General features: G+C 36.8%; 1 protein-coding gene across 4 annotated transcripts in view; it reads right to left on the bottom strand.

Annotated features, from left to right (window-relative positions):
* The window catches only part of NAALADL2 (N-acetylated alpha-linked acidic dipeptidase like 2), a 1,434,969-nt gene that overhangs the window by 1,076,928 nt on the left and 330,422 nt on the right, over positions 1–27,619 (bottom strand). The gene's annotated exons all lie outside the window — the stretch shown is intronic.

The following is a 27,619-nucleotide window of genomic DNA, read 5'->3' as shown; positions in this document are numbered from 1 at the left end:
TTTGTGCAGTGGTGGAAAGACAGGCTTTGGAGTAGCTCTAGTACTAGCCGTGTAACAATGAACGAGGAATATAACTTCTTTGAGACTCAGTTTCCTCAACTGTATGTTGGGGGAAAAATGTAAAATATCAATTTCAGAAGATTATTATAAAGATGCAAAGCAATAATGTACGACTGTGCTAAACATTGTGAATGGTGGATAATTAAACACAAGCAACATTCTTCCTCCTCTCTCCTCCCCTCCTCTTCTTCCTTTTCCTCCTACACCCTCTTCCTTCTCTCCCCACTCCCTCCTCTTGTTCCTCTCCTTCTGAGGGGTGGAAAGAATGTGGAACCAGAGCACTGATGTCACTATGTTCTGACATCAGCTGTTACTTATTAACTGAGAGACCTTAAAAGAAATGATTTTATCCAATCTTAGAGCGCCTCAAGGTCCTCACTGGTTAAAGAAGGATACTGATATTTACATTGCCTTTTAAATAGAAACTTAGTGATATTAAGTTAAACTGTTCTGCCTCAAACAAAAAAAAAATCCCTAGCAAAGATGAGCAACACTTAGAAATGTATCTTTATTCATGTACAAGAGAGGAAGTAGATGACAAAAATAAGTCAATTTATTTAAGCTCTGTCTCACATAAGACATCTAGAATAAAAAACAATCTCTACTCCCTTCCTCTAGAATTCCTTAACTTTTAGTTTTGGTCACACTAGTTAAAAAAAAAATCTGAGGTTCAAACATCTCCTACTTTAATAGTTCTTTAATTTTCAATTTAAAAGCAATCTATATACCATGTTTGCTAGATTATTAATGAAAAAATGATTATATAAGTTATGTAAACAAAAGAAATGGCAAACAAGTAGAATAGTTATTCTCAAAAGTATCAGAATAAAAACAAACATCACACACACAAATCCTCATGACAGTTAATTTACAGTTCTTTCTTTTGTTAACCTCTCTAGGTCTCAGTTTCTTCATCTGTAAAATGAGCTGACCATTTATTAATTAAGGCCCATTTTATCTTCATAATGTCATAAACCTCTGATTTAAAATCCAGGTTTTGGTTTGTTCCGGATTAAAGCAGTCTTTGCCTAGCACAATTGCATAATGTAATATATATAGCAAGCTCATACTTTACCGGAAGTAAACTGAAATTGAATATTTGCCAATAAAACACTATAATCATCACATTCTGACTTCCCCATAAAAGGAGAAACACACATATCAATTCTCACTCCTTATGACAAACTTGGAAATGCATTTACATACCTGCCCCAGGCACCTAAAATTAGTCAATAACAGGTATAAATCACCGATTATCTACCAGCTGAATTATGGCATGTGGGAAGTTATTACGAAAGTAGAATAGAGAAGTCCTATTTTTGAGCAGAGGTAAAACATAAACAGAAACCTCCAAAGTTTTTGTAGCTGCACAGAAAGTAACATAAATATACATACTGAAACAGTTTCAATACTAATAAAGGGCCCTGAACACACACTTTCTCTCTCTCTCTCTTTCTCTCTCTCTCTCTCTCTCTCTAGCTCTTGCTCTCTCTCACTCTCGCTCTCGATCTCTCGTTCTCCCTCTCTCCTGGGCCATGGCTCCCTGGAAGACTTCTGCCTTCATCATGTCCCCTTTGCCTGACTACTTCACATGCAGGAATTCTTCAATCCAATCTTGGTTGAAGTCTCTTCTATGTGCTTCCAGATGTCCCTTAACAACTCAGAACTTTTCATTCAGCGACGACTCTTATCACCTTGTATTATATGGACAGATTAATTATTTCTGTCCTTAAAAGGCGTATGTCAGAGAGCCTTTTTGTGTCCATCACTACATCCCTAGCACCTTAGCACAGTTTCAACCACATACTATGCCTTCAACAAATATTGTAAAGATGAATAAATTACCATCATCAAAAAGGGTGAATTAAAGGATCTCAAAGAAAAGAACATTGATTAGCAAAGAATATGATGGAAGATATTCGAGGAGGGAAAAATGACAAATTAAATTTCAAAAATGAAAAGAGATGGGAGGGGGAAGTAGGTAGGTTTATCTGCAAGAGCAAGTAACTAGGGACTTCCCTGGTGGCACAGTGGTTAAGAATCCGTCTGCCAGTGCAGGGGACATGGGTTCGAGCCCTGGTCCGGGAAGATCCCACATGCCACAGAGCAACTAAGCCAGTGCGCCACAACTACTGAGCCTGCGCTCTAGAGCCTGCACTCTAGAGCCCGCGAGCCACAACTACTGAGCCCCTGCATGCCACAACTACTGAAGCCCATGTGCCTAGAGCCCATGCTCCGCAACAAAGACAAGCCACCTCTGAGAAGCCCACGCACCGCAAGGAAGAGTAGCCCCCACTCGCCGCAACTAGAGAAAGCCCACGTGCAGCAACGAAGACCCAACGCAGCCAAACATAAATAAATAAATAAATAAATAAATAAACAAATAAATAAATGTATAAATAAATAATAATACTTTTAAAAAAGAGCAAATAACTAAGAACCAGAAGGATAAAAGAGATGACGACACTCATTAGAATTTCCAAAAAGAAAAAAAAAAAATCAAAGTTAAAAGAAGTAAATGAAAGAGAAAAAAAAGAATGTATGCATTAGTTTAACACACACACACAGGCACCAAAAACAAAAGGCATGAGTGGCATTAGGCAGAATAGCTTCACTGAATGGTGAAAAAGAAACTAATATAACTATTAAGAAAAAATTCAAAATCTTTGAAAGAACGCCTCTAAGAGTGAATGTGTCCTTTATACGCATTCTGAGACTTTGCTGTAAAAACTACTGTGCACATTTTTTAAACAACTTAGGTGACATAATAAAAAACAAGACTTCCAGCCACATCACCTATTTGTATTTCCAGCATTGTATTTCTAAAGCACTCCAAGGAGAGAGTGGGCAAAAGAGAGTGTTGTAAATGCTATCCTTTATCACTCATTTTAAGGGTTCTACCTAGAACTACAAACAAGGAAGAAACCAACGTTACAGTTTAAATTTGTTGTGGGTAGTTAGTTACTGAAGTGATTATTTAGTTCTGATTTTCAAGGGAAAATATATGTGAAGATTTGAAAAAAATTATGAAGTAATTACTCAAAGTTATAAATGTTGGCATGTATACTATGGAACATGGGACACTGGGTATGTAAAATGTCACAATACATGCAATAATTACAGAAACATGGTACTCATTTTCACAGTAAAATGTATAACACAAGTAGAACAGCAACTTGGTCAAAAGCATAGATATCCATGGAGAGAAAAGGCTAGAGAGAAAAGGATTAGAACCTCTCAAAACTGCAATCCTGCAAACCATCATTGGAAGGAAATTCCAGGCTCAGCAACCAGGATGGATCTTTGAGATTACAGTTCCAAGAATTAGGTAGATGTGCTTGCAGGGTATAAGAATATTTTGAGCTAAAAGCAATTGAGAATGAGCAGACTCAAGAAAAGCTCTTTACTTCCCCTTACTATCTAAAAACAGAGTATCCTACATTTATACAGGAAACTTTTGTTTGTAAAAGTGTGTCCCTACCAGGAAGAGAACTGCTCCTGGAGACAACTCTTACCACCTGAGAAACTCATCTGTGTAAAATACAGCCCTTATTTATCACACATTGTTGGTTGGTTGCAGCCAAGAATTCCTAGGGTGATTCCCGCTCCTCATAGCTGCTAAATACTTTTGAGTCCTAGAAAAGAGAGAGCTAGGTAAGCAGGGGTGGGGTGGCGGTGGGGTGGAGGGAAGAGCACATACTATACAAGAACAATGGGTAAAAATAAAGATTTTCTCATGCTTGGGAGTGCTGGTCCAACATATTTTACCCCCTCTCCTCCAGATCTGGGTATTACCACCCACCCAGTTGCCCTGGACAGAAACTTAGGATTTATCCTTGCTTGTAACCTCCCCCATTTCCCAAATAGTCACTAAGTCTGATCAATGCCATTGAAATCCACCTCCTTAACTTTCCATTTCCTGTAGGTGAGGCCATTATCATGTCTTGCCAAGACAGGAACTCCCTAAAAATGAATTCTTCCTTTCCTCTAATCCATCCTTTCTATATCTGCCAGAGTGATTTTCCTAAAACATAGTCATGCTATTTCCATGTTCACAGCAGCGCCATCAATAATGTCACTCCTTTATCACCACAATTTTTCATCCTTCTGACTCCTAACCCTCCATTAACAACCAGTTCATTTAACTCAGGCTTCTCTGACATCCCCAAGCACACTTGATACTGTAATTCTAAACAGTTGAATACATAATATGCACATATTTACTTCCCTATACATGTGAATATAAAAGAAAAAGTTGGTCAAGAAAATTAAGGCCTACTCAGTGCTTTGTATAGGATTGACTGGTGGGCAAAAGAATCCTTTAAATACTACTATAACTAAACATTTAATTCTCTATACTTTTATTTCATAAGATTGCATACAGAATCTTAAGAGAATTAATATTGATGGAGAACCAAGAAAGTATTTCCTTCAGTAGTAAGAAGAATCCATTAACAAGGAAACAAGATAAGTTGTAATTAATAGCAAGGAGAGTATTGTCATTTTAACGATCTTTCCACTACAGTTTTATTAAACAAAGAAACCAAGGAACTATATAAATTTTATGCTAACACACACATGTACACACAACAGAGTTGCTTAACAGTTACTGATGGTTTGTAGGTTGCCTCACATAATTAAGACACTCATATAAAAAAAAACAGACATATGAAGGTGCCAGGTGGAAAGTAAGGCAGGACTGATATTACAAATCATTCTAATTTACTGCTGGGAACAGCGCTATTTCAGATTGTGGAAGAGCTGTGTAACACAACACTAAATACAAGCTTGTAATCATAGTGTATCGATGTAATGATTTATGCACTTTTTATGAGGATCCCATGAAATCTTGGCTTTAAATGCCAGAGTTTTAAAGGGATATACTCTTGTTAGCAATCTCAGCCTCATCCACGTGAGTCTACTTACAGTAAGAAGACTAGCTGTGATAGCCATCTAAGTACCATCTGAAAAAGGGAAAATAGTTTAAGAAAAGTTTAACTGTATATTTAATACTATTATCATGGAACTGCAAAATGAAGGGTATACACACGCATGCACGTGCACACACACACTTGACTAATCTAATCTAATAATCAATTGTTCCACAAGCTCTGGCAAAACTCCCTCAAGAGGAACCCAAAGAAGAGCATTAAAGCAAAGGAATATGCATGCTAACTGCCTGATATAGCATAGAATGGTGAACTTATCAATTTGAGAATTTTAGGGCATGTTAAAAATCTACAATAAAACTAGAAAAAAACATCTATAGCTAAAACCCCAGAACACTAAGGTTTAATAGAAACACCAAGGTGACAAAATGATTTATCTCTGTCATCTTTCAAAAATGCAACGAAAATGCTTAAATGGTATCATTAGCTTGGAGATAATTTTATTTCCTCAAAACACCCTGAAATGACCAATCCTGAAAACAGAAGTTTCATCTCCATGACAAAGACTGATCTAAAACAGCTCTGATAATATGAAAAAGTGGAGCACATTCATGCTGAGAGGTAAAATAGCTTCCAGTCTTTAGCTTCTTCACTATAGCCTCAAAAAAAAAAAAAAAAAAGACAGCAATTAATGCCAACTGTGCTACAGGAATTTGGCAAATACTCACTAAATGGAAAAAACATTTAGTAGCTATTCAGGGGGTAGCAGCTTCTTCTTCTAGGGTGAAGCTGAGGTAAAAGGTGAGGTTTCTCAAGTCTTTACAAACATTCCATTCCTTTCGCTTAATATCTTAAAATATCAATAATAGATGAACATGTCCAAAATAAACACAGTAACTGTAACACTTATTAAAATTAACACTATGCCATGGTTTCAATCCATGAAGTATCAACAAAAGTAGTAGTCAACAATAACAAATTAATTATGGGGGATCAAAGAAAAATTAGTTTATCTCTTTTCTTTTTTCCTATTCTTTCCTTTCTTCTTTTTATTTATTTATTTATTATTATTATTATTTTTTTTTAAATAAAGTCAAGTGGCATAACAAGCTTTCCTAGAAAAATGATTCCAGGAGAACTACTTTTGTTCAACATCATAATGGGCCACTACTTTCTACAGAGAATGTTTTCTTTCTGAAAGCTTCTCTCCTACTTTCCCGCTGACTACCTACCAGCTAGCACTGTTAGAGAAAAGGAGGAGATGAAGGATTAAAGTCTCTAACCTTCCCCCAGCAGCTAGTACTTAAAATAGACTCTCTCTAAAGTGAATGGCTGCTCTCTTTCCTATGGTGACCAGATTTACAAAATGAGAAAAAAAAAAAAAAAAAGAGAACAAATGAAGAGAGATAAACATAGATTCTCTAGACAGATTTTTTTTTTCAGAATAATAGGCTGAATGGGAAGAAATCTATAAAGGAAAAAAAAGTCCCAGGATGACACTGGAAAATGTGGTATCTGATCAGCTTGGGCAACGAGGGACTCACAACATGTGAGCAATTTTAAGCATGAATAAACATAAACATAGAGACAGGCCCGCCATGGCTAAAGTTAGATTTAAATACTTATTTCATCATGGCTCTCACACCTCTTCTAAAACCTTTAGTCTTCCTTTACCCTATCAATTAATTTTTATTTCCTTAGTATCTTTAAAAATATGCAGGGCAAACATGGCCTTGTCTTCCAACTCTCAAGGCACACATCTAGAGCATTTTTTAGTTGCTGTTTTTAGACCTGCCAGATTTATAAGCATTTAGTAAACACTTAATGATTGGTTAATTGAAAACATAACACAATTATATTTCATCTTTCTCCAAAAACTTTAAAATAGAATTAATAAAGAGCATAAGGGAGATGATTAATTCACAATGTTTCTAGTACTCCTGCTTCCCTCTGAAGAGGCCAGAATATGCCACTCCCAAATATGCCACTTTGGCATACTGATTGTTTTGAGCTGAAGGCAATCAGGTCTCTGCCTTCCCCCGTTTCTGTCTAAAAGCGGGACATAAGTGTCCATTTGTAACGGTGTCCCCCTCTCCCTTACCAGGAAGAGAACTACTCTGAAGACAGCTCTTAGCACCAGAGCAGACTCTTATCTGCATGATAAACCTGCTAAATAACCATTATTTTACAATACAATTCCTCCCCTCATCTTCCTATAACTTACCTCCCTCCCCCAGTAGTTTTAAATCCTTTCTACTTTGCCTAGCCTAAGATGATATATGACTCAAATTCTGACTCCTAGAATCACATGCCTTTGCAAGCTCCCTGTACAAACGTGGGTACTTATGCATGTAATTATTTTTTTCTCTCTTGTTATTCTGTCAGTTTAATTTGCAGGGCCCTCAGCCACTGAACCTAGGGGAGTAAAGAAAAAAAGTTTTCTCTTCCTCCCCTATACCTCTTTCATAAAGTGTCCTGTACATTACCAGATTTCCACTTTGAGAGAGCTATTAATTACTTTAGTTTTCCTAAAACCTAAGAAACTCATTACTTACTTGAGATTGATGACAAATCAAAACTTATAATATTTAAAAATTCACAATGTTTTGAAAAACTGAATTTGAGATTGAATTCCTCCTATTAGTGAGACAGGAGGGAAGGGCACAACCTTTAAAAGAATGACATAGCCATTGAGGATATGACATAAGCTGGTTAGAACCAGTGAGGCCCAAGATGGCAGAAGATTCAAACTCCCAGTAGACCTTGAGCCTCATTATGAGCTCGCTGTAACACATTAGCATATGCTAAGTGACACGCTCACAGGCGCCATGACAGTTCCAAGGCTGACCATAAAAGGCCAAAAAGTGGGCTGTGGCCCAATTCCTGGAAATCCCCGCCCCTTCTCCCAAAAAGTTAGAATAATCCTCCTACTCATTAGCCTATGAAATTACCCAGCCCATAAAAACTAACTACCTCCACAGTGCCAGGCCACTCTCACCTTCTGAGACGGACTGCATTCTGCCTATGGAACGTGTACCTCTCTCAATAAACCTGCTTTCACCTTACTATGGCTCACTCTTGAATTCTTTCCTGCATGAAGCCAAGAAATCTTATTTGGTGGCCTGTCCCAGGAACTCGCCCAAGACCTGTGACATGACCATCCTCTCACACCCCATTTTCCTGCAACATTAGCACCTAATAAAAGTTAAATGGTGAAAACAAAGATGAAAATGTAAAATATATCAAGAAACTTGGAAGGCAACTTATATTGAAGCTAAATTTAAAGAGAACATTCTACTTTCTAATTTAAAGGTTATTTTATGACATCACAAATTCTGAACTTATCTGTCCTCAGAAACTTTTGTTTGTCTGGCAACTTGTTTCTTAAAAAATAGTATCTGGATGATTTTAGGTGAGTTATTCACTTTCCAATGGGTCCAGTTCTCTCTGCACAGTCCTGTTTGTTTTATGTTACTTGCCTACCCACTGAAGCATTTGCCTATGTAACCACTGGCTTTTTAATAACCAAGTCATTTGAGCTTTCTTCCCATTTTCAGTTTCCAAATATTACAATGTAAATATATAAAATTATATAAATATGATAGTTCATCCTGACCATCAAATTAGCATATTAGACACACTTTATTTGAATTACAAATTGTTAATGCACTAAAGATGATTCCAGGGACTTCCCTGGTGGTCCAGTGGTAAAGAATCCGCATTCCAATGCAGGGGATGCGGGTTGGATCCCTGGTCAGGGAACTAAGATCCCACATGCCGCAGGGCAACTAAGCCCACACGCCACAACTACTGAGCTTGCGTGTCTAAACGAGAGAGCCTGCATGCTGCAAACTACAGAGCCCACACGCCCTGGACCCCACAAGCCACAGCTAGAGAGAAGCCAGTGCACCACAACGAACAGCCTGCGCCTCAAAGAAAAAAAAAAAAATGATTCCATTAAGTGGCGAACCTCAACAGTAAATTCAGAAATCTTCTGATATAAAAAGAAACTTGCCTTTAGTAATGTAACGAAAACATTTTTTTAATGTTTACCGTACATTCTTTCACTGTTGATGGCAATATAAATTGGTATAATTTTGTTACTCTATTGAGGTAAAATTTACATGCAACAAAATGCATCCCCTTTAAGTGCATTGTTAGATAAATTTTGATAAAGGTATTGAAGGGTACCAGAATATGCCACCCCAAAATATTCCTCTTTAGCATATGGATTATTTTTAGCTAAAGGCCACTGAGAATCAGCAGAGTAAAAGCTCTAAAAACAGGGCACAAGTTTTCCTTTTGTAAAGGAAATTTACATTTATAAGGAAATTTTCCATTTGCAAAATGTGTCTCCCTCTCCCATACAGAGGAAGAGGAGAATTCTTAGCAACTCTTACTAAAGGAGAGGCAGGAATTTAAATCTGCATAACAAACATCATGAGACAACCCTTGTTTAACATACATTTCCTTGTCACCTTCCCATAACCTTCTTTCCCCACCCAGAAGCCCAAACCTCTTTTCCTTTGTGTAGCCTAAGGTGGTATACAAGCGGAAGTTCTAACCACCCCTTTGGGTTACTCATCAATGGGTCCTTCCATGCATATATGCGTGATGTACATGTTAATAAATTTTTTGTTTGTTTTTCTCCTGTTAACTTACCTTTTGCCAGTCTAATTTATAGGGCCCCAGACAGAGAACCTAATATGTGTAGAGGAAAAATATTTTTTTCCTCCCCAACCAAATTCACCCTTACAACTACCACAACGTTTAACATACAGAACATTTCCATCAACCTAAGAAGTTCTTTTATATCCTTTTATACTTAATTCCTCCCTCCACCCCACCTCTGGCTCTAGTCAATGGGTATTAAATTTTGGCAAATGTTTTCTCCTTGTCTATTGAGATGATTGGATGGCTTTTTATCATTTATTCTCAAAATATATAAATTACATTGATTTTCAAATGTTAAAACAAACTTACATTTGTGGAATAACCCCTATTTGTCAGGATATATTATCTTTTTATGTATTACTAGATACAGTTTGGTATTTTGCTATGGATATTTGTGTCTACATTTATTTTTTTCTCTTCTCGTAAAGCATGTTATACTTTAGTATTAGTGTAACCAAGGAGGACCTTACAGGGCTTTCCCAGGACAGACCCCTGCCCCATATCCTCTGCTTTAGCTCCTCTCCAGAGTACCTAGATAACAGTATCTGATGCACATTTTCCGAGTTGTTTTATAGTTGCTAAAACCCTCACCAAATGGAAGATGCTAACTATTTGATGACCATAGCATGTAGCCCCCAGGCCTACTGGAGCCTGAGGATTGATAATGTTAACCCATGTGACACCTCCCTGTTACCTCACCATCAACTAATCAGAGAATTGTGAATGAGCCGATTACATACCCTGTGACTCCCCTCCCTCAACTGGTCCTTAAAAATGCTTTCCTCTGAACTATTTAAGCCGGACCGGGCCAAGCGTGAGGTGTCAGGTGAATAAAATTTTCTTTTAAGGCCGAACAAGCAGGTTAATCTTACCCAAGATAATCCTGAATTACAGCGACCACAACAGAGAACTTTTAATGTAGATTAGTTTATTCATTTAGGAGGCGCCTCAAAGAAAAAGGGGTCTCAGCCAAGCACTCACTATAAAGCGTAGAGGGAAAACCGTTTTCCCTCCTCTTCAGCTGCTCGTGACCAGCATGAGACCCGCTGGGACACCGCGCTCGCTCCGGAGCCTGCAGAATCCTGGGGAAACTGGAAGAAGCCGGCAAAGGATACAGTAGAAATACATCTACACGTGGAACTGCTCCTACAGAACACCCACTGAATGCTGGCAGAAGACGTCAGACATCACAAAAGGCAAGAAACTGCCCACGTACTTGGGTAGGGCAAAAGAAAAAAGAAATAACAGAGACAAAAGAATAGGGACGGTACCTGCACCAGTGGGAGGGAGCCGTGAAGGAGGAAAGGTTTCCACACATTAGGAAGCCCCTTCGTGGGCAGAGACTGCGGGTGGAAGAGACTGCGGGTGGAAAGCTTCGGAGCCACGGAGGAGAGCGCAGCCACAGGGGTGTGGAGAGCAAAGTGGAGAGATTCCTGCACGGAGGATCGGTGGCGAGTAGCACTCACCAGCCCGACAGGCTTGTCTGCTCAGCCGCCAGGGCGGGCGGGGGCTGGGAGCTGAGGCTCGGGATTCGGTGCTAGCCAGGAGGGAGTGCGGGGAAAAGTCTGCAGCTGCCGAAGAGGCAAGAGACCTTTTCTTGCCTCTTTGTTTCGCGGCGCGCAAGGAGAGGGGATTCAGAGCGCCGCCTAAACGAACTCCAGAGACGGGCGCGAGCCGCGGCTATCAGCACAGACCCCAGAGGCGGGCAGCAGACGCTAAGGCTGCTGCTGCCGCCACCAAGAAGCCTGTGTGCGAGCACAGGTCACTCTCCACATTGTCCCTCCTGGGAGCCGGTGCAGCCCACCACTGCCAGGGTCCCGTGATCCAGGGACAACTTCCCCGGGAGAACGCACTGCGTGCCTCAGCCTGCTGCAACGTCACGCCGGCCTCTGCCGCCGCAGGCTCGCCCCGCCTCCTCTGTACCCCTCCCTCCCCCCAGCCTGAGTGAGCCAGAGCCCCTGAAGCAGCTGCTCCTTTAACCCCGGTCTGTCTGAGCGGGGAACAGACGCCCTCAGGTGACCTACATGCAGAGGCGGGTCCAAATCCAAAGCTGAACCCCAGGAGCTGTACGAACAAAGAAGAGAAAGGGAAATCTCTCCCAGCAACCTCAGAAGCAGTGGATTGAAGCTCCACAAACAACTTGATGTGCCTGCATCTGTTGAATACCTGAATAGACAACAAATCATCCCAAATTCAAGAGGTGGACTTTGGGAGCAGGATATATTAATTTTTCCCCTTTTCCTTTTTTTGTGAATGTATATGTGTATGCTTCCGGGTGAGATTTTGTCTGTATAGCTTTGCTTTCACCATTAGTCCTAGGGTTAGGTCCGTCCGTGTTTTTTTTTTTTTTTTTTTTTTACTTAAAAAAAATTTTTTTTTCCTAATAAATGTTTTCTTAATAATTTTTTCCTTATTTTCTATTTTTAGAAATTAAAAAATTTTTTAATAAGTTTTTTCATATTTTTTATTTTAAAAAATTTTTAAAAATTTTTTTCTTAATAAATTTTTTCTTAATAATTTTTTTCTTATTTTTTACTATAAAAAATTAATAAATCTATTTTTAAAAATTAAAAAAAAATTTTTTTTCTGAATACATTTATTCTTAAAATTTTTTTTCTTGTCTTTTATTATAATAGCTTTATTTTATTTTATTTTATCCTCTTTTTTTCTTTCTTTCTATTTTTTTCTCCCTTTTATTCTGAGCTGCGTGGATGAAAGGCTCTTGGTGCTCCAGCCAGGCATCAGGGCTGTGCCTCTGAGGTGGGAGAGCCAACTTCAGGACACTGGTCCACAAGAGACCTCCCAGTTCCACGTAATACCAAATGGCGAAAATCTCTCAGAGATCTCCATCTCAACATCAAGACCCAGCTTCACTCAACGACCAGCAAGCTACAGTGCTGGACACCCTATGCCAAACAACTAGCAAGACAGGAACACAGCCCCATCCATTAGCAGAGAGGCTGCCTAAAATCATAATAAGGCCACAGACACCCCAAAATACACCACCAGATGTGGACGTGCCCACCAGAAAGACAAGATCCAACCTCATCCACCAGAGCTCAGGCACTAGTTCCCTCCACCAGGAAGCCTACACAACCCACTGAACCAACCTTAGCCACTGGGGACAGATACCAAAAACAACAGGAACTACGAACCTGCAGCCTGTGAAAAGGAGACCCCAAACACAGTAAGATAAGCAAAATGAGACGACAGAAAAACACACAGCAGATGAAGGAGCAGGGTCAGAACATACCAGACTTAACAAATGAAGAGGAAATAGGTAGTCTACCTGAAAAAGAATTCAGAATAATGATAGTAAAGATGATCCAAAATCTTGGAAATAAAATAGACAAAATGCAAGAAACATTTAACAAGGATGTAGAAGAACTAAAGAGGAACCAAACAATGATGAAAACCACAATAAATGAAATTAAAAATACTCTAGATGGGATCAATAGCAGAATAACTGAGGCAGAAGAAAGGATAAGTGACCTGGAAGACAGAATGGTGGAATTCACTGCTGCGGAACAGAATAAAGAAAAAAGAATGAAAAGAACTGAGGACAGTCTCAGAGACCTCTGGGACAACATTAAACGCACCAACATTCGAATTATAGGGGTCCCAGAAGAAGAAGAGAAAAAGAAAGGGACTGAGAAAATATTTGAAGAGATTATAGTTGAAAACTTCCCTAATATGGGAAAGGAAATACTTAATCAAGTCCTGGAAGCACAGAGAGTCCCATACAGGATAAATCCAAGGAGAAACACGCCAAGACACATATTAATCAAACTATCAAAAATTAAATATAAAGAAAACATATTAAAAGCAGCAAGGGAAAAACAACAAATAACACACAAGGGAATCCCCATAAGGTTAACAGCTGATCTTTCAGCAGAAACTCTGCAAGCCAGAAGGGAGTGGCAGGATATACTTAAAGTGATGAAGGAGAAAAACCTACAACCAAGGTTACTCTACCCAGCAAGGATCTCATTCAGATTTGATGGAGAAATTAAAACCTTTACAGACAAGCAAAAGCTGAGAGAGTTCAGCACCACCAAACCAGCTTTACAACAAATGCTAAAGGAACTTCTCTAGGCAAGAAACACAAGAGAAGGAAAACACCTACAATAACAAACCCAAAACATTTAAGAAAATGGGAATAGGAACATACATATCGATAATTACCTTAAATGTAAATGGATTAAATGCTCCCACGAAAAGACACAGACTGGCTGAATGGATACAAAAACAAGACCCATATATATGCTGTCTACAAGAGACCCACTTCAGACCTAGAGACACTTACAGACTGAAAGTGAGGGGATGGAAAAAGATATTCCATGCAAATGCAAATCAAAAGAAAGCTGGAATAGCAATTCTCATATCAGACAAAATAGACTTTAAAATAAAGACTATTACAAGAGACAAAGAAGGACACTATATAATGATCAAGGGATCGATCCAAGAGGAAGATATAACAATTGTAAATATTTATGCACCCAACATAGGAGCACCTCAATACATAAGGCAAATACTAACAGCCATAAAAGGGGAAATCGACAGTAACACAATCATAGTAGGGGACTTTAACACCCCACTTTCACCAATGGACAGATCATCCAAAATGGAAATAAATAAAGAAACACAAGCTTTAAATGATACATTAAACAAGATGTACTTAATTGATATTTATAGGACATTCCACCCAAAAACAACAGAATACACATTTTTCTCAAATGCTCATGGAACATTCTCCAGGATAGATCATATCTTGGGTCACAAATCAAGCCTTGGTAAATTTAAAAAAATTGAAATCGTATCAAGTATCTTTTCCGACCACAACGCTATGAGACTAGATATCAATTACAGGAAAAGATCTGTAAAAAATACAAACACATGGAGGCTACACAATACACTACTTAATAACGAAGTGATCACTGAAGAAATCAAAGGGGAAATCAAAAAATACCTAGAAACAAATGACAATGGAGACACGATGACCCAAAACCTATGGGATGCAGCAAAAGAAGTGCTAAGAGGGAAGTTTATAGCAATACAAGCCTACATCAAGAAACAGGAAACATCTCGAATAAACAACCTAACCTTGCACCTAAAGCAATTAGAGAAAGAAGAGCAAAAAACCCCCAAAGCTAGCAGAAGGAAAGAAATCATAAAGATCAGATCAGAAATAAATGAAAAACAAATGAAGGAAACAATAGCAAAAATCAATGAAACTAAAAGCTGGTTCTTCGAGAAGATAAACAAAATTGATAAACCATTAGCCAGATTCATCAAGAGAAAAAGGGAGGAGACTCAAATCAATAGAATTAGAAATGAAAAATGAGAAGTAACCACTGACACTGCAGAAATACAAACGATCATGAGAGATTACTACAAGCAACTCTATGCCAATAAAATGGACAACCTGGAAGAAACGGACAGATTCTTAGAAATGCACAACCTACCGAGACTGAACCAGGAAGAAATAGAAAATATGAACAGACCAATCACAAGCATTGAAATTGAAAGTGTGATTTAAAATCTTCCAACAAACAAAAGCTAAGGACCAGATGGCTTCACGGGAGAATTCTATCAAACAGGTAGAGAAGAGCTAACACCTATCCTTCTCAAACTCTTCCAAAATATTGCAGAGGGAGGAACACTCCCCAACTCATTCTACGAGGCCACCATCACCCTGATACCAAAACCAGACAAAGATGTCACAAAGAAAGAAAACTACAGGCCAATATCACTGATGAACATAGATGCAAAAATCCTCAACAAAATACTAGCAAACAGAATCCAACAGCACATTAAAAGGATCATACACCATGATCAAGTGGGGTTTATTCCAGGAATGCAAGGATTCTTCAATATACGCAAATCAATCAACGTGATACATCATATTAACAAACTGAAGGACAAAAACCATATGATCATATCAATAGATGCAAAGAAAGCTTTCGACAAAATTCAACACCCATTTATGATAAAAGCCCTGAAGAAAGTAGGCATAGAGGGAACTTTCCTCAACATAATAAAGGCCATATATGACAAACCCACAGCCAACATTGTCCTCAATGGTGAAAAACTGAAACCATTTCCACTAAGATCAGGAACAAGACAAGGTTGCCCACTCTCACCACTATTATTCAACATAGTTTTGGAAGTGTTAGCCACAGCAATCAGAGAAGACAAAGAAATAAAAGGAATCCAAATCGGAAAAGAAGAAGTAAAGCTGTCATTGTTTGCAGATGACATGATACTATACATAGAGAATCCTAAAACTGCTACCAGAAAACTCCTAGAGCTAATCAATGAATTTGGTAAAGTAGCAGGATACAAAATTAATGCACAGAAATCTCTTGCATTCCTATATACTAATAATGAAAAATCTGAAAGTGAAATTAAGAAAACACTCCCATTTACCATTGCAACAAAAAGAATAAAATATCAAGAATTAACCTACCTAAGGAGACAAAAGACCTGTATGCAGAAAATTATAGGACACTTATGAAAGTAATTAAAGATGATACAAATAGATGGAGAGATATACCATGTTCTTGGATTGGAAGAATCAACATTGTGAAAATGACTCTACTACCCAAAACAATCTACAGATTCAATGCAATCCCTATCAAACTACCACTGGCATTTTTCACAGAACTAGAACAAAAAATTTCACAATTTGTATGGAGACAGAAAAGACCCCGAATAGCCAAAGCAATCTTGAGAACGAAAAATGGAGCTGGAGGAATCAGGCTCCCTGACTTCAGACTATATTACAAAGCTACAGTAATCAAGACAGTTTGGTACTGGCACAAAAACAGAAATATAGATCAATGGAACAGGATAGAAAGCCCAGAGATAAACCCACGCACATATGGTCACCTTATCTTTGATAAAGGAGGCAAGCATATACAGTGGAGAAAAGACAGCCTCTTCAATAAGTGGTGCTGGGAAAACTGGACAGGTACATGTAAAAGTATGAAATTAGAACACTCCCTGACACCATACACAAAAATAAACTCAAAATGGATTAAAGACCTAAGTGTAAAGCCAGACACTATCAAACTCTTAGAGGAAAACATAGGCAGAACACTCTTTGACATACATCACAGTAAGATCCTTTTTGACCCACCTCCTAGAGAAATGGAAATAAAAACACAAATAAACAAATGGGACCTAATGAAACTTAAAAGCTTTTGCACAGCAAAGGAAACCATAAACAAGACAAAAAGACAACCCTCAGAATGGGAGAAATTATTTGCAAATGAAGCAACTGACAAAGGATTAATCTCCAAGATTTACAAGCAGCTCATGCAGCTCAATAACAAAAAAACAAAGAACCCAATCCAAAAATGGGCAGAAGACCTAAACAGACATTTCTCCAAAGAAGATATACAGATGGCCAACAGACACATGAAAGAATGCTCAACATCATTAATCATTAGAGAAATGCAAATCAAAACTACAATGAGGTATCATCTCACACCGGTCAGAATGGCCATCATCAAAAAATCTAGAAACAATAAATGCTGTAGAGGGTGTGGAGAAAAGGGAACCCTCTTGCACTGTTGGTGGGAATGTAAATTGATACAGCCACTATGGAGGACAGTATGGAGTTTCCTTAAAAAACTAAAAATAGAACTACCATACAACCCAGCAATCCCACTACTGGGCATATACTCTGAGAAAACCATAATTCAAAAAGAGTCATGTACCAAAATGTTCATTGCAGCTCTATTTACAATAGCCAGGACATGGAAGCAACCTACGTGTCCATCATCGGATGAATGGATAAAGAAGATGTGGCACATATATACAATGGAATATTACTCAGCCATAAAAAGAAATGAAATGGAGGTATTTGTAATGAGGTGGGTGGAGTTAGAGTCTGTCATACAGAGTGAAGTAAGTCAGAAAGAGAAAAACAAATACTCTATGCTAACACATATATATGGAATCTAAGGAAAAAAAAAAAGGTCATGAAGAACCTAGAGGCAAGATGGGAATAAAGACACAGACCTACTAAAGAATGGACTTGAGGATATGGGGAGGGGGAGGGGTGAGATGTGACAGGGTGAGAGAGTGTCATGGACATATATACACTACCAAATGTAAAATAGATAGCTAGTGGGAAGCAGCCGCATAGCACAGGGAGATCAGCTCGGTGCTTTGTGACCGCCTGGGGGGGTGGGATGGGGAGGGTGGGAGGGAGGGAGATGCAGGATGGAGGAGATATGGGGATATATGTATATGTATAGCTGATTCACTTTGTTATAAAGCAGAAACTAACACACCATTGTGAAGCAATTATACTTCAATAAAGATGTTTAAAAAAAAAAAAAATGCTTTCCTGAAACCCATAGGGGAGTTTGAGTGTTTTGAGCACTAGCTGCCCAGGACTCCTTGCTTGGCACCCTTGCAATAAATGTTACTTCACCACGACCCAGTGTCAGTACATTGGCTTTACTGCTCATGAGAGAGTGGACCCAAGTTTGGTTCGGTAACATTAGGGTAATAATGGCCTCATAATATTGGTGGGCATGTTTTCCTTCTTCCCTTATTTTTTGAGAAGACTTAGTTAGGACTGGTATTATTTTTTTTAAATGTTTGATAAAATTTGCCAGTGAAGCAAGCTGGGCCTGGAATTTCCTTTGTGGAATAGTTTTAAACTATAAATTAATTTTCCTTAACTGTAATAGGGCTATTAAGATTTTCTTTCTCTTCTTGAGTCATTTTTGATAAGTGTCCTTCACAGAATTTGTCCATTTCATCTAAGTTGTTGAATGAATTGACATAAGGTTGTTCATAACATTCACTTATCTTTTTACTGTCTATAGGATCTGTGGTGATATCCCCTCATTCATTTCTGATAATAGCAATTTGTACCTTCCTTTTTGTGTTGATCAGACTAGTTACAGCTTTATCATCTTTTTTTTAAAAAAAAATAGTTATTTTTACATTGTTTTTCTCTATTGTTTGACAGTTTTCTATTCTGTTGAATTCTATTCATACCTTTATTATTTACTCCTTGTAGTTACTTTGGATTTTAGAAGTCTACAACATTGATTTTAGCTGCCTTTCATTTTTTTCTGATAAAGCATTAAAGCCTTAAATTTCCTTCTAACCTCTGATTTACCTGCATCTCACAAATTATGACAAGTTTGTATGTTCAATATAGTTTAGTTTAAGATATTTTCTAATTTCACTTGTAAGTTATTCTTTGACCCAGGCTTATTTAGAAGTATACTAAGTTCCAAAAAGTTGGAGATTTTCCAGATATCTTTCTGTTATTGATTTCTGTTTAATTCTGTTGATGTCAAAGAATATACTCTGCAATTTCAATTTTTAAACTTTATTGAGACCTGTTTTATGGTCCTGCACAAGGTCTGTGCTGGTGAGTGTTCTATGTGCATTGAAAAAGAATATGTAATTTGATTCTTGATTGCAGTATTGTAAATATTTTGTCTATTTTTAGTATCAGTTACTGAGAGAGAGGTCTTAGTATCTTCAAATATAATTGTGGATTATTTTTCTCTTTTTAGTTCTACAAGTTTTACTTTATGTATTTTGAAGCTTTATTATTAGTTGAAAACACATTTAGGATTTTTATGCCCTTTGTTATTATAAAATGGCCCTCTTTTTACTTTGAAAATTTCTTGTTCTAAATTCTACTTTATCTGATATTAATTTAGTGTTTTCATAATATGTCTTTTTCCATTTTTTTTACTTAATATGTTTTTATCTTTAAAGTGAATCTCTCTCAAATAGTATAAAATGGGACTGCTTTCTTTTTCTTTCAATCCAGATTAATAGTCTTTTCCTTCTAATTGTAGTATTAGGCTACATGAATGTAATTATCAACATAGTTGGAGTTAATTCTACCATTTTGCTATTTGCTTTCAATTTGTTGCATTTGTCTTTTTTTCTTCTTTTTCTTCCTGATTTTCGATTGAGTCTGTATGTCTTAGTATTCAAATTCAGCTGTACTATTTGCTTATTAGCCATATTTTTCTGTCTCTCAGTTTCTTGATTTTGCTCTCTCCTCTCTGATTCTCTTGTGGCTTAAGGTTTTACAATATTCAACTTAAAATTATCACAAGCTACCTTCAAATAATATATAATTTCACATATAAGAAACTGATACCAGCATACTACCATTTCCCCCTCCTGTCCTTTGTGATATGATACTATACATTTATCACTACATGTTATAACCCCCTCCCAAACGCTGTTATTATCTTTGCTTTAAATAGTCAATTATTTTTTGTCACTTTTAAATATATAAACTATATTAAAAGTGAGAAAAATATTTTTTTATTTTTACCTACATATTTACCATTTTTGTGCTCTTTGTGTAGATCCAAGTTTCATTTTCTTACTGACCAAAAAGTGCCCTTGAACATTTCTTATAATTCCTGTACGCTGGCAATGAGTTTACACAGTTTTTGTTTGTGTGAGAAAGTCTTTACTTAGCTTTCATTCTCAAAAGATATTTTTCCTATACATTGGATTTCTAGGTTGATATGTTTCTTTTTCTTTCAGCATCTTAAATGTTTTTCCCTTGCTATCTGGCTTAGATAGTTCGTGACAAGAAATCTATGGTTTTTCTTATCCTTTCTCTTCTGTATACCATGTGTCTTTTGTGTCTTGTTGTTTTTTTTAAAATTTATTTATTTATTTTTGGCTCCGTTGGGTCTTCATTGCTGCGCACAGGCTTTTCTCTAGTTGCAGTGGGCGGGGGCTACTCTTCGTTGAGGTGCGTGGGCTTCTCACTGTGGTGGCTTCTCTTGTTGCGGAGCACGGGCTCTAGGCACGTGGGCTCAGTAGTTGTGGCTCATGGGCTCTAGAGCACAGGCTCAGTAGTCGTGGCACACGGGCTCAGTTGCTCCGTGGCATGTGGGATCTTCCCGGACCAGGGATTGATCCTGTGTCCCCTGCATTGGCAGGCAGATTCTTAACCACTGCGCCACCAGGGAAGTCCCCTGTCTTGTTGTTTTTATTTATTTTCTTTGTCACTCACTCTTTTGTTTGTTTTATTTAATTTTTATGTGACTTGGTGTGATTTTTCTTTGTGTTTATCATGCTTGGAGATTCTTGAGTTTCTTGTTTTTCAGTTTATAATATTCTCCAAATTCTAAAAAAATTCTGCCATTAATTGCTGTCTTCAAATATTTGTCTCTCCTTTCTTCATTCTTCTTTCATCTGGTACTCTATACATATGTTATAAATAAACACATAGATTAGATATAGATACAGATATACAGGTATAGATATAGATATTCAGCAAGTCACTGAAGCTCTGTTAAATTTTTTCAGTACTTTTTCTTTTGTATTTATGTTTAAATAGTTTCTCTTGCTATAACTTTCAGTTGACTAATGGTTTCTTCTGCAGAGTCTATGCTGCTGTAAATCCTGTACAGTGAAATTTTCATTTATAATATTTTTTTTTTTATTTCTAGAAGTTCTATTTGGTACTTCTAACATTTTTAACATTCTAACATTTTTATATCTTCCATTTTTTCCTCATTAGGTTCATGTTTGTCTTTACATCATTGTGCATATATAAATATATAATAGTAGCTTTAAAGTTATCTCCTTATTTTATCATTTTGGGTCTATTTCTATTCATTAATTTTCTCTTGATTATGAGTCTCAATTTTCTATTTCTTTGCATGTCTATTAATTTTTGATTGGATGTAGAAGATTTTGACTCTGTGACTTGGACATTGTTGTACTCCTTTAAAGATATTGGACTTTGGGTGGGCTATTATTTGTATATCAGCCTGATCATTTTGAGAATGTACTGTAGTTTTTGAAGGCAGCCCTAGAGAAACCTTTACTCTACAACTACTTTAGCCACACCACTAAGGTGTGTGATACTTTTGTAGCTCAGCTGGATGTGCAGTCAATGGGCCTCTCCACTCTTGGTGGGAACATGAGTGATTCCTAGCCCTGTGTGAACTCTGGAAATTGTTCAATTTAGAGCTCTCTGGTAATTGTACTTTCCCAACAGCTGTTCTCTGCACAACATCATGGAATTTCATCCTTTGCACTGATTGTTATTCTGTTCAAGACTTCAAATTATTCCTTTGCAGATGTCTGGAGCTCTTTCTTTGTTTAGCTCTCTTATCTCCAATATTGTCTCAACATATACTGGTGGCTCATTTCTTCCAAAGTTTAATCTCTATCTTTTCAACTCAGGATATATTTGGGCCCTTCCTCCTTTCATCATATTCTGGAAATTGCTTCTGGGTAGAAATCTAAGGCAGTTATAAGGCTCACCTTACTTGATTCTTTTTTCTCAGGGATCACAATTCTGAGCTCCCTATTGTCCAATATCTGAAAACAACTGTTTTATATATTTCATCCAATTGACTCGTTTTATGTCAGAAGGCAAGTCAAATAGAATTTCCTTCATAGGCAGAGCAGAAATGGTGCAAGCTTTCTGAACAGCAATTGGCAAAATATAACCAAAGTATTAAATAAAAGTCATACAATTTGAAATTTCATTCCTAGGAAATTTTCCAAGATGATAATCAGAAAAGTGTGCAAATTAGTTTACATAACAATATTTATCAGTGTTGTTTATAATATAAAAATATAAGCAATTAAATGCTAACAATAGGAAAATTTTTTAAATAAAATACGTTATAAAATAGTATAGTAGAATAATCTGCAACTGTTAATGCAGAACTATTCATTGACTTACAGAATGTTTAACACATTGTTGTGGTATATTTTTATCAAGATATATGATACATGCTAAACATATTAAAATAACTATTGCTACATTACAGAATTATTGGTTATCATCTAATTTCTTCCTTGCATCCTTCTTGACTTTTGATATTTTAAAACAAATTATGTATTACTTAAATAATCAAAGAAAGAAAGCATTTATTTATTATTTTAAGAGAAAAAAGCCTTATTTATAATTCTTGACTGTTCTTTATATTAAATTAGAAAGATAAAAGACAAGAGATTCTAAACTGTGCTTTCAAAAACTTCCAAAGAGATCCATACAGTTTATCTATAATTTGTCTCTGATGTTTCTAAATGGAATCTGAGCTTGTTAGTGTTGGCAAATAGCTAACTTAAAGAAACATATTTATATGTGCATAAATAGGTATTTAATAAGTATTTGGTAAATTTAATTAATAAGGAAGGAAATTTTTGTAAACTTGAATAAGAATTCCTAAAAGGGACCTAGGAAGAAAAACTGTCATATAAGTTAAAAGCTATAAAACTTGGATGTTCTGTTGGGCAGGAGGGTGGCTATAAATGTCACTCAGCAGATATTTCACAGCTTGTTTCTTATAAACCCATACTTTTACAAAGAATAATGCAAGTGTCTTAGACACCACGTTGATTTGGAGGATTTTAGTTAGAAAAGGGAAACAGCAGGACAATTCTGGTTGAGCTATGGAAGAAAGCAGACAACAAGAAGCCACCTAAGGAAAAACTGTCACTCTCTAGAGACCTAGCAAAATTTTAAAAAATGAGCTTAACATTTCCTGTTCTTTAGAAAACAAATAAAAAATATCTTCTTATAATCATTAACAATATATCATCAACAAAAATATAGACAGAAAAAACAGAATTTAAATAACAAATGATTCTGTTCTCAGAAGTATACTGTATTCACTTTTAAATGTATATGCTAGAGAGAAAGAGAGGGAAGGGAGAGTTATATGGGTAGATGGCTACAGATATGATATAGATGTATAGAGAGATAGAGATACACATACACTCACAGGTGTAGGCAGGAATAGAGATATAAATTCTAGTAATGCACAAAACATTTTGAAATATGCTTTTTTTTGGTTAAAATTACACAGTGGATATCATTCTATGGACATCTTTTAGATGGAATACATCTTTTTAGTCAGAAAAATGTGGATTTAGGTCCCAGCCACTACTTATTCCCCATGTGACCCTGAGCAAATTAATCTACTTCTCTGCACCTTAGTATTTTCTTCATTAAAATGGAGAAAATAACTGAACCTCCACATGGGGCTGAGATGATAGTTCCATGTTATAATGCAGGGCCTTGATCTTAAAAGGCTCTCAACAAACTTTGACTATAATAATGATTATTGGTTTTGTTTTATTGTTATTATAAGATTTACAGACTACTGTGATACAGTTTTTGGAAGGTTTTCCCAAGTCAAAATGATCTTCTCTTATCTATTCCCCAAATCTACAGAAGTGGAGCATTTTGTTCTGTATAATACAGCTCACTCCACAGGTTACAGTTGATTGGACCAGTATGTATGTAAAGCTCCAGCTAGGGAGAGCAGAGATTTTGCCTCCGGGAAATTTGAAAGAGAATTAAGGTTAGGCTTGTAATATGTAAAACCAGGTGCTATATACATAGCCATTTCAGCCATGAGGCCAAGGACCATAGAACAGCTATTCACAGAAGGGAGAATAATGAAGCTGATCTGTAGGAAGAAAGAGAGATAAAAGATAGAGAAATTAGTTTGGATTACTCATGGCCTTTTGTAGTTTCAGTCTTTCAGAAGACCTAGCCTTTAGATTCCATGATACAGTGACTTAAACTTATGTACCAGGCTATTTGGATTCTTCTTGCCTCAACGAATGTGAGAAGAACACCTCTTTGACCCTACACACATTAAATTCACAAAGAAATTGTTCAAGAGCCTGTTCTGTTAACTCTCAGATCCTTTAGCCTGACCAGTGATAGTGATATTAATTAGAGGGAGTGTAAGAGAACATTTGGTGAAGGAATTGATGAACGGCTTTCTTTGTAGAGAGCAATTGCTGTGCTGTGACACTAATCCATCTTTTGGGGGAAAGATTGGGAGAATGGTAACTTTGAATCACGAGCCTGAGTAGAGGGACTTGAGTGGGACCATGTGGAAAGTTTTAGAATGTAAAATGCATTTGCTACCACTGGAAGGTAAAAATGGAAGCATCCTGGTTCATACCTTATAAGGCTTAATGTACAGAAAATCCCAATCTAGAAGCCTGGATTATTTTAATATTAGACAGGCCAGATATGGTAGGCAATATAATGGCCCCCAAAGACATCCAAGTCCTAATCCCTTGAACTTTTGTGTACTTATTATGTTATGTGACAAAAGGGAATTCAGGTTGTACATGCAATTAAAGTTACTAATCAGCTGACCCTGAGATGGAGAGATTACCCTGAATTATCTTGATGGGCCCAATCTAATAACATGAGTCCTTAAAAGCAGAAGAGGAACAGACAGAAAAGAGGCTCATAGGGATGCGATGTGAAAAAGACTTGATCTGCTATTGTTTATGTTTCAGATGGAGGACGGGGACACAAGCCAATGAATGCAAGTGGCCTCTAGAAGTTGGAAAAGGCAGATTCTTCCTCAGGCTTCCAGAAAGGAACACAATCCTGTAGACACCTCAGTCTTAACCCAGGGAAGTCCACGTTGGACTTCTGATCTATAGAACTGTAAGACAATGAATTTGTTTTAAGCCATCAAGTTCTTGTTAATTTGCTATAGCAACAATAGAAAACAAATACACCAGTGTATTCTAATTACTAAATTGAAATTATGTTTGTGATTTAAGGTGACCATAGGACTCTTCTATCCTGTGGGAGTGAAAAGAAAAGCTAGGATTTTCATCCAAGAAAGGAAAAGACCAAATCCATAAAGTTTAAAGGTGCAATGAAGAACAACAGTAAATTTAGGTTGTGAACATACCATGAATAATTATTGTTCAATCTGCTAGTTAATAATAAATGTGCTTTCATTAATTTCTTAATTCGTTTAGGCTAAAGTTAGCTTGAATTTGGTTTTGTTATTTATAACCAAACAGTTTTAATGACTAAAAACTGTTAAGGATAATTATCTTAACAACAGGTACAAATGGCCTCAGGCAAGGCTGTTGAACACCATAGTCCTAGAATAGGAACAGTACTAGGGCTTCTTTTTTTTTTTAACCAGAAGAAATCATAACACATGCTGTAAAAAAACACCTCCTTTCATCCTTAACAAAAGCGTCAAGAAAGTCAACACTATTTTATACACTGAGAACTGAGGCTCAAAAAAGTTAAGTAACTTTGTCAAGGTCATAAGTGATGGAACTGACATTCAAATCCCAGTCTTTCTGATATCAGAGCCCTATTATAGCATTCATTCACTCAGCAAATGTTTACTGATTAATTACTATGTACCCGACACTGTGATATCTAGCTTGCTCACATTTAATAAGGCCTCGTTTTGTACCAAGTAATTTACATATATTAATTCATGTAATTTTTGTTCTATTATTCTAATTGTACTAATTATGGTGTCCATTTTACAGATGACACCCAGAAAGGATAAGAAGCTTGCCTGAGATTTTGCAAATGACAGAGCCAGGATTCAAACCAGCCAGTGTGGTTCTTAGTGACTCAGCCATTTATCTCTGCTGCTGCCTGTCCTAGGTGCTGAATATCTAGATGAAGTCTTCTCTCACAAAGGTATATACTTGTTGGAGAAACAGATGAGAACAAAGCAAACAAACAAATACTCATTGTAATAGGGTAACATAAGACAAGGGCAGCATGTGATGTGAAAGAATAACAAGATGTCAAAAGATTTTTAGGGAAATAACATTTAAAACAGAGAGATAGGGGCTTCCGTGGTGGCGCAGTGGTTGAGAATCTGCCTGCCAATGCAGGGAACACGGGTTCGAGCCCTGGTCTGGGAAGATCCCACATGCCGTGGAGCAACTAGGCCCGTGAGCCACAACTACTGAGCCTGCGCGTCTGGAGCCTGTGCTCCGCAACAAGAGAGGCCGCGATAGTGAGAGGCCCGTGCACCCCGCTTGCCGCAACTAGAGAAAGCCCTCGCACAGAAACGAAGACCCAACACAGCCAAAAATAAATAAATTAATTAATTAACAAAACAAACAAACAAAAAAACAGAGAGATAAAATGTGAGGGGCCAGCCATAGGAATGTTTGAAGGACAGGGTGGGGAGCATACTGGGCAGTATGAGAGAGAGCCCAGAGACAGAAAAGAACTCGGCCCTTCCTTTTACTTGAAGGAAGGCCACTCTGCCTGAAGCAAAGGCTTAGTTAAACAGGATTAAACAATGAGAACTGCAGATTTAATATTGGTTTTATGGTTCTTCATTACTTGAAATAAAATTTCCCCACAAAATTAATAATAAGAATTATTAATCAAAAAATCTTATTTTCAAAATGAATTATGCGTGTCTAATAAAAGAAATCAACTGTCTTCCATTTATCTTTGTTGGAGGAAAATTATTGTTATTTGGTCCCATAAGCGACCAAAGCACAGACATTACTGAGTGGTTCCTATTCCTGTTGCAGATCCAAAGGCCTCTATTGCATAAATAATAACGGTAGTTCACAAAGTCAATTCACTCTTAATTTACTGATTATCTGGTCAGTTTTAGCTCATGGTAAATAAACTAAATTAACCTTATCATTTTCATTTTTGGTTATAAGTTAATTATGTTGATGCATGATACATAGGCTATTGCAAATATCTACAGATGGATATGATAACCCTTAACAATATAATTCAGAAAGAGATCAGTCATATCCTCTCATACATTTGGAATGTGATATATTGCATATTTCAAAAGCTTGCTTTATTTAATTATATTTAGACATACTACTTAAATTCATAGCCAAAATCAGAATGTTGCTCAGAAATTTTGTGGAAAGGAATGAATTATCATAATATTCTTTTGTTTTTAACGGTATACACTTAGAGTGCCTTCTTCACGTGAATTCATTAAAGAGAAAACCAAATACTAATCCCTTATAATAACTAATATTTAATAAATTAAAATATTGAATTCCCTACATAGAAACTTTTTCCAGTTATAATTTTAATGTAATAGATATTGCAAATAAATGATGTATCACAAAACAAAATTATATGCAATTACAATCATAAAAAAGAGTAAGAAATAATTGGTTTACGAAACTCAATCTGACTAATAATTCACTTAAATTAGTATGTGATG

Source organism: Balaenoptera physalus (assembly GCF_965194825.1).
Source record: "Balaenoptera physalus genome assembly, chromosome: 4".
NCBI lineage: Eukaryota > Metazoa > Chordata > Mammalia > Artiodactyla > Balaenopteridae > Balaenoptera > Balaenoptera physalus.
Note: the sequence above shows the minus strand (reverse complement) of the source record. Positions and strands in the feature narration are given on the sequence as shown.